The 8,151-nt window shown below is 60.0% G+C and overlaps 2 non-coding genes across 2 annotated transcripts; both read right to left on the reverse strand.

Moving 5' to 3' along the window:
* Positions 1–503: 503 nt before the first annotated feature.
* On the reverse strand, positions 504–656 carry LOC142795795 (5.8S ribosomal RNA). Its single transcript, XR_012893313.1, has one exon. It is a non-coding gene; the product is annotated as a 5.8S ribosomal RNA (ribosomal RNA).
* Positions 657–2,375: 1,719 nt separating this feature from the next.
* On the reverse strand, positions 2,376–4,190 carry LOC142795797 (small subunit ribosomal RNA). Its single transcript, XR_012893315.1, has one exon. It is a non-coding gene; the product is annotated as a small subunit ribosomal RNA (ribosomal RNA).
* Positions 4,191–8,151: the final 3,961 nt, after the last annotated feature.

Consider the following 8,151-nt stretch of genomic DNA (forward strand, 5'->3'; position numbering starts at 1 on the left):
TCGCGCGGCAAAGCCTGGAGGAGGCACGGCCCCGCAGCGTGTTCGAGCGCCCGGTCTACGGGACACCCTGCTTACTTCGAGGGCAACAAGCGCAACGCAAGGCTGCGATCTCGCGCACTTTGCGCACGGCTGGAGAAGCTTTGCTGGCCGGCTTTCGCTCCTCGTGTTTACCGTGCGTTAAAGTTGCGCGTCCGTGGCTCTCGCAGCTCTTGCGCGCCCGGTCGCAGAGAGGAGTACGCAACCTCGACCGCACTTTCCCTGCAGGCTTCCTTCCGACTCGAAGTCCTGCGGCGGTCTCAACGAGGTGCCACATCCTCAATGCAGTCGGTCGCCCCCGTTTCGGTTGGGCTCTGGCACGACGGTCGCCACCGTCTCGCCCTTGAGTGGCCGCTGTTGGCGCTCGCTGTGAGGTGTTCAGCGTGCTGTCCGTGTTGCCGACGCGGTCAAAACGAGTCGACGGCTCACGTTCCCTTGTGCGCCGAAGGCTCTCTTGATATGTGATCCGACCCTCAGACAGACGAAGCCAAGGGAAGACCCAAGGCCGCAATGTGCGTTCAAAGAATCAGTGCTCAGTGTGTCCTGCAATTCACACCAAGTCTCGCAGCTGGCTGCGTTCTTCATCGACCCGAGAACCGAGTGATCCACCGCTTAGAGTCGTGAAAAAGTGTTTGTTCAATTCCGTACAGTCAAAACCAAACGTTTCTGGCACTCGGCCAAACAGTGGCCAAGAAGGGCGCTTTTCAGCGCACGCTTGGACTCCAAAACTCTGCCGCGCCTTTTTCGGCTGCCGCAAATCGAGCAAACGGTGTGTTTCGGACGGCGTTTCGCTTCCGCTACTTGCGAGTGCTTTCGTGGTCCACCCCTCTATAAATACTCGGGAGGCGTCGAAGCCGGTTCTCCAAGCCGGACCCGTAGGTATCGTTGTGTGCTCGCTCTCATTGGCCCGCCTAACCAGAAAATGCCTGCGGTACACCCATTTGGATAAGAGTGCACGCAGATGCGGGCCTCGACGGCTACACATTTCCTCGGGCGGCCGCCTCCCGGCCTCCGTGGAGCGCGGGATGCACGGTCCCATCGACAAGCCTCTCCCGTTTTTACCGTGGCGTCGCGGTTCACCACGGCGGGCGGGTCGGTCTCCTCCGCATAAAAAGGGGGACCCCCGCTTTTTGTTCCACGAAATCGCACAAGCTTTTTTCGCATCCACGGTTTGCCACCGCACACCAAAATGCCGATCCGGCTGCCTACTTTAGCCAACAGGTGGAGCCAGGCGCGCCGTACTTGCGCGGCACTTCCCACGTCCACCGAAGTCGGTGCCAAGGACCACTTTCGGCGCCGGAGCCGCGTACGAGCCTACTCGAGGCGGAAGAACGAAGCCAGCAAGGGCCTGGCCGCAAGTGCGTTCAATTGTCGGGACGTCCAAGTCCCTCGTTCTTCCGTGCTTCCTCTTTCGGCAAGTCGTTGCGGCACCTTCCCAAAGCGCGCAGACCCGCTAATCGCGACGAGCGCGACGTGGCCGTGCCGCCTTTCCCTCGGCAGCAAGCAAAACGCCTGGCAACGTCGACGCTCCCCTAACCGCGATCTCGCACCGTGTTTCGTGTGGCGAATTCAAAAGCCGGCCGGCGCTGCTGCAACCATTACGGTCGGTACGCATACGCCGCGGAGGGCGGGACGGTCATCGGAGCGTGCGGTTCCTCCATCGAGTACTGCGCACCTCGGCCGTCGCATCGCCGTGCCATGACCGGCCGCGCGTCAACGCGAACCGGTGCCAGCGAGATCCCTCGCCTGCAAGAACCGACCGGCAGCCTCCGTCACCCGAGGACGCGGAGGCGCTTGCCGCGGACGGCGGGACGGTATGCACTGGTGCACAGCGGACCCGTCACATCGCCAGTTCCTTGACCGACCGCCGACGCTTGTGCCGTTCCTCTCGTACTTGGCAGTCGCCGCGCGATTGTCGGGTCTCGTTCTTGCACGCTCGAACGGTCGGGAGGGCACTCGGCTGGCGTTTCGGGAACGCGCAGCCTCGCCTTCTACCGACGTAACCACGACTCGCCGTTCGCGCTCCGCCGCTCCTGTTTACAGTACTAGGCGGTCCCGCAGCGGTCGGGTCGCGCATTTCGAGCGCTTCGAGCCACGGTGCAGTGGCGGGTCGAAAGCCGACCTATGAGTGCGTTGCGCCGTTTGTACCCGCGTCCGCCACCTGGCCGACCGTCCAAGGTCGCGGTGTTGGCGTCCGCTGGGCGCAACAATTTGTCACGGGGTGCCGCTCCACATTCAGGCAGCCCCGTGGGGAAAAGCCGACCCCGCGTCCAAACGGGGTCAGCGGCAGAAAGTGTCGGGCGCAGACGCAGCTGAGGCGCTCACCCTTCACAATCCGTTAATGATCCTTCCGCAGGTTCACCTACGGAAACCTTGTTACGACTTTTACTTCCTCTAAATGATCAAGTTTGGTCATCTTTCCAACAGACCGGCGCAACCGAAAGGCCGCGCCGGACATCGGTCCGAAGACCTCACTAAATCATTCAATCGGTAGTAGCGACGGGCGGTGTGTACAAAGGGCAGGGACGTAATCAACGCGAGCTTATGACTCGCGCTTACTGGGAATTCCTCGTTCAAGGGGAACAATTGCAAGCCCCTATCCCAATCACGAAAGAAGTTCCACGGGTTACCCAGTCTTTTCAGACAGGGATAAAGACACGCTGCTTCCTTCAGTGTAGCGCGCGTGCGGCCCCGGACATCTAAGGGCATCACAGACCTGTTATTGCTCTGTTTCGTGCGGCTAGGAGCCGCTTGTCCCTCTAAGAAGGTTGTAAGGTGCTGGGAACCCCGCACCTATTTAATAGGCTAGAGTCTCGTTCGTTATCGGAATTAACCAGACAAATCGCTCCACCAACTAAGAACGGCCATGCACCACCATCCACCGAATCAAGAAAGAGCTCTCAATCTGTCAATCCTCCCAGTGTCCGGGCCGGGTAAGTTTTCCCGTGTTGAGTCAAATTAAGCCGCAGGCTCCACTCCTGGTGGTGCCCTTCCGTCAATTCCTTTAAGTTTCAGCTTTGCAACCATACTTCCCCCGGAACCCAAATACTTTGGTTTCCCGGAAGCTGCCCGCCGAGTCATTTGAGTAACTCAGGCGGATCGCTGGTTGGCATCGTTTATGGTCAGAACTAGGGCGGTATCTGATCGCCTTCGAACCTCTGACTTTCGTTCTTGATCAATGAAAACATTCTTGGCAAATGCTTTCGCAGTAGTTCGTCTTGCGACGGTCCAAGAATTTCACCTCTAGCGCCGCAATACGAATGCCCCCGTCCGTCCCTCTTAATCATTACCTCGTATTCCAAAAACCAACAGAACAGAAACGAGGTCTTGTTCTATTATTCCATGCAAGTTTATTCAGGCGACTCGCCTGCGTTGAGCACTCTAATTTTTTCAAAGTAAAAGCACCGGCCATCTCGAGGCACACAATGAAGTGCACCAAGAAAGAACCGGCATGATGTTCAGTCCGAGCCGTCGCATCGGGTAGATGCACTACTCGTCTGGAACTGAGATCCAACTACGAGCTTTTTAACCGCAGCAGCTTTAGTATACGCTATTGGAGCTGGAATTACCGCGGCTGCTGGCACCAGACTTGCCCTCCAATTGATCCTCGTTAAAGGATTTAGAGTGTACTCATTTCAATTACGGGGCCTCAAAAGAGTCCCGTATTGTTATTTTTCGTCACTACCTCCCCGTGCCGGGAGTGGGTAATTTGCGCGCCTGCTGCCTTCCTTGGATGTGGTAGCCGTTTCTCAGGCTCCCTCTCCGGAATCGAACCCTGATTCTCCGTTACCCGTAACAACCATGGTAAGCAAGTAACCTACCATCGAAAGTTGATAAGGCAGACACTTGAAAGAAACGTCGCCGGCTCGTGGCCATGCGATCAGCACAAAGTTATCCAGAGTCACCACACAATACGGGCCGAAACCCGATCGATCTTGGTCTAATAAAAGCACCCGTTACCCAAAGGGCTCCAGGCTCACTGCATGTATTAGCTCTAGAATTGCCACAGTTATCCAAGTAGGAAGAAACGATCTAAGGAACCATAACTGATTTAATGAGCCATTCGCGGTTTCGCCTTATTTCGGCATGTACTTAGACATGCATGGCTTAATCTTTGAGACAAGCATATGATTACTGGCAGGATCAACCAGGTAATCGTTCGACTGCGCGTCCGTCCTCGCCCTCGGCGGGCCGGACGCAGTCTGTGTGCGGCGGAGGCCACCTTCAGGCGCCCCAACACGCTTATTTTGCACTCCGAGATGACGGCGTTCGAGCTCGCTACGGCACAACCTTCCCGAAAGACGAGTGGGAGCCGTGCGGCAAGAAGCACGTTCATGCTCGCTCTTTTTCGTTGCATCGACTCGGTCGCGCCGTGCGGGTTGCCCAAGCCCGCTGCACTGTCGGTGGACCGGCCGGAACTAGCAACGGAGCCGAGACTGCAAAGCCGCCAGACGACGGGTCACGCCCGCGTCTTCGGCGCTTTCGCATCTGAATCGCCCGAGGACGACACGGAACACACCTCGATATCGTGGTAAAACGGCACCGTCCGACAACCAGCCCCTAACGCATCAAGCGGATGAGGCTGCAGACGACTGCCGTGGATTCCCCTGGAGCAGACCCGAGGACACGCTTGACGAGGCCGAAGCCCGCCGCATATCAGACACCCGGTCGCTTTCGCGTACGCCGCTCACGAGAACCCCCACATAATAGCAGCGATAAGTACCCAGACCTCCTTGGGCCCTAATACGAGCGTACTCGAGAAAATTTCACCGCGGGTGTGCCCCGAAACGTGTGGCATGTTGAGCGTGCCACAAGTCTACGTCGCTCTCAAACCCGCCGAGGTCGTAGAATTTGCGACCCTACTCACGAAATTCCCACCGAGGATACGGCCGCAAACGTACCGCACCTTGGGTAGGCCACGAGTTTGTGCAACACTACGCTGACGGCACAGCACCGAGGTCGTGCGCGCACGCACGGGAAAATTCCGCCGCGGTTTCTGCCGAAAACGTGAGGCACCACGACTCTCCGCAAGTTCGCGTCGACTGCGAAAGACCGAAGTCGTGAACGACGTGTCCGCTACTCGCCGCCGACACGCTGGACACCAAACGTACAACGACTCGACGGCGTCGTAGAGGCCCACGACGCGGTTTTCCTTAACGACGTCTCGGCGTGGCACCGACAGGTTAGAACGGCCGACCAACGTTCCCTGTCCGCCGTTCGGCTCAGTCGAAGGGCTCGGCGACTTCGGCAACGCTGCGAAGCCGCACGGTGACGCACGCCATGTCCCCATTTTTTTTTTTCTTTCTGCGTCTGCCGGGGTGCCCCTATAATAGCAGCGATAAGCACCCAGACCGCCGTGGGTCGCTCGCCCCGGCTGACGTGGTTTTTCGTACTCCTGCGGCGGTCGCCGTCAAGCACGTCCAAATACGCTACTTTCGTGGGCGCATTCACGCTCTTTCGCTTCGCCGGAGTGCCAGCACTCACTCTGCCAAAAACGGCGAACATCCGAGCGGCGGTTCCCACTTTTGCGTCGGCGTCGCAAACCCCGCCCCGGCAGACGAGGTTTGCCGTACTCGTGCGACGGTGGCCGGCGGGCACGTCGAAAGACGCCGATATCGTGCGCGAATTGGCGCACCTTGGCTTCACCGGAGTGCCGCCACTGACTCCTCCAAAAACGGCGAAGATCCGAGCGGCGCTTCCCACTTTCGCATCGGCGTCCCGAACTCCGCCCCGGCTGACGCGGTTTACCGTACTCGTGCGACGGTCGCCGGCGAGCACGTGGAAAGACGCCGATATCGTGCCCGAATCGGCTCCGTTCGGCTTCGCCGGAGTGCCAGCACTGGCTCGGCGAAAGACGACGAACATCCGAGCGACGGTTCTCACTATTGCGTACGCGTCGCAAACCCCGCCCCGGCAGACGCACTTTGCCGTACTCGTGCGACGGTCGCCGGCGAGCACGTAGAAAGACGCCGATATCGTGCCGGAATCGGCCCCGTTTGGCTTCGCCGGAGTGCCAGCACTCACTCGGCCACAAACGGCGAACATCCGAGCGGCGGTTCCCACTTAGCCGTCGGCGTCCCGAACTCCGCCCCGGCAGACGCGGTTGCCGAGCTCGTGCGACTAGCGACCGCGAAGCCGTCTCGCGACGCCGCTTTCGTGCGCGGCTCCCACTGCGACCTGGGTCACCCGAGGTCGACGAGCAAAAAAGAATGTCGAAAAAAATTTTTTTTTTTTTTGCGTCTGCCGGGGTGCCCCTATAATAGCAGCGATAAGCACCCAGACCGCCATGGGTCGCTCGCCCCGGCTGACGTGGTTTTTCGTTTTCCTGCGGTGGTCGTCGTCAAGCACGTCCAAACACGCCACTTTCGTGGGCGCATTCGCGCTCTTTCGCTTCGCCGGAGTGCCAGCACTCACTCTGCCAAAAACGGCGAACATCCGAGCGGCGGTTCCCACTTTTGCGTCGGCGTCGCAAACCCCGCCCCGGCAGACGAGGTTTGCCGTACTCGTGCGACGGTGGCCGGCGGGCACGTCGAAAGACGCCGATATCGTGCGCGAATTGGCGCACCTTGGCTTCACCGGAGTGCCGCCACTGACTCCTCCAAAAACGGCGAAGATCCGAGCGGCGCTTCCCACTTTCGCATCGGCGTCCCGAACTCCGCCCCGGCTGACGCGGTTTACCGTACTCGTGCGACGGTCGCCGGCGAGCACGTGGAAAGACGCCGATATCGTGCCCGAATCGGCTCCGTTCGGCTTCGCCGGATTGCCAGCACTGGCTCGGCGAAAGACGACGAACATCCGAGCGACGGTTCTCACTATTGCGTACGCGTCGCAAACCCCGCCCCGGCAGACGCACTTTGCCGTACTCGTGCGACGGTCGCCGGCGAGCACGTAGAAAGACGCCGATATCGTGCCGGAATCGGCCCCGTTTGGCTTCGCCGGAGTGCCAGCACTCACTCGGCCACAAACGGCGAACATCCGAGCGGCGGTTCCCACTTAGCCGTCGGCGTCCCGAACTCCGCCCCGGCAGACGCGGTTGCCGAGCTCGTGCGACTAGCGACCGCGAAGCCGTCTCGCGACGCCGCTTTCGTGCGCGGCTCCCACTGCGACCTGGGTCACCCGAGGTCGACGAGCAAAAAAGAATGTCGAAAAAAATTTTTTTTTTTTTTTTGCGTCTGCCGGGGTGCCCCTATAATAGCAGCGATAAGCACCCAGACCGCCATGGGTCGCTCGCCCCGGCTGACGTGGTTTTTCGTTTTCCTGCGGTGGTCGTCGTCAAGCACGTCCAAACACGCCACTTTCGTGGGCGCATTCGCGCTCTTTCGCTTCGCCGGAGTGCCAGCACTCACTCTGCCAAAAACGGCGAACATCCTAGTGGCGGTTCCCACTTTTGCGTCGGCGTCGCCAACCCCGCCCCGGCATACGCGGTTTGCCGTACTCGTGCGGCGGTGGCCGGCGGGCACGTCGAAAGACACCGATATCGTGCGCGAGTCGATGCTTCTTGGTCTCGCAGGAGGGCCGCCACTCACTCCTGCAAAAACGGCGAAGATCCGAGCGGCGCTTCCCACTTTTTCGTCGGCGTCGCAAACCTCGCCCCGGCAGACGCGCTTTGCCGTACTCGTGCGACGGTCGCCGGCGAGCACGTCGAAATACGCCGATATCGTGCCCGAATCGGCCCCGTTTCGCTTCGCCGGAGTGCCAGCACTCGCTCGGCCAAAGACGACGAACATCCGAGCGACGGTTCCCACTATTGCGTACGCGTCGCGAACCCCGCCCCGGCAGACGCGGTTTGCCGTACTCGTGCGGCGGTGGCCGGCGGGCACGTCGAAAGACGCCGATATCGTGCACGAATTGGCGCTCCTTGGCTTCACCGGAGTGCCAGCACTCACTCGGCCAAAAACGGCGAACATCCGAGCAGCGGTACCCACTTAGCCGTCGGCATCCCGAACTCCGCGCCGGCTGACGCGGTTGCCGAGCTCGTGCGACTAGCGACCGCGAACGCGTCTCGCGACGCCGCTTTCGTGCGCGGCTCCCATTGCGACCTGGGTTACCCGAGCTCGACCAGCAAAAAAGAAGGTCGAAAATTTTTTTTTTTTTTTCTGCGTCTGCCGGGGTGCC

The sequence above is a fragment of the Rhipicephalus microplus genome, unplaced genomic scaffold (genome assembly GCF_043290135.1).
Source record: "Rhipicephalus microplus isolate Deutch F79 unplaced genomic scaffold, USDA_Rmic scaffold_871, whole genome shotgun sequence".
Lineage (NCBI taxonomy): Eukaryota > Metazoa > Arthropoda > Arachnida > Ixodida > Ixodidae > Rhipicephalus > Rhipicephalus microplus.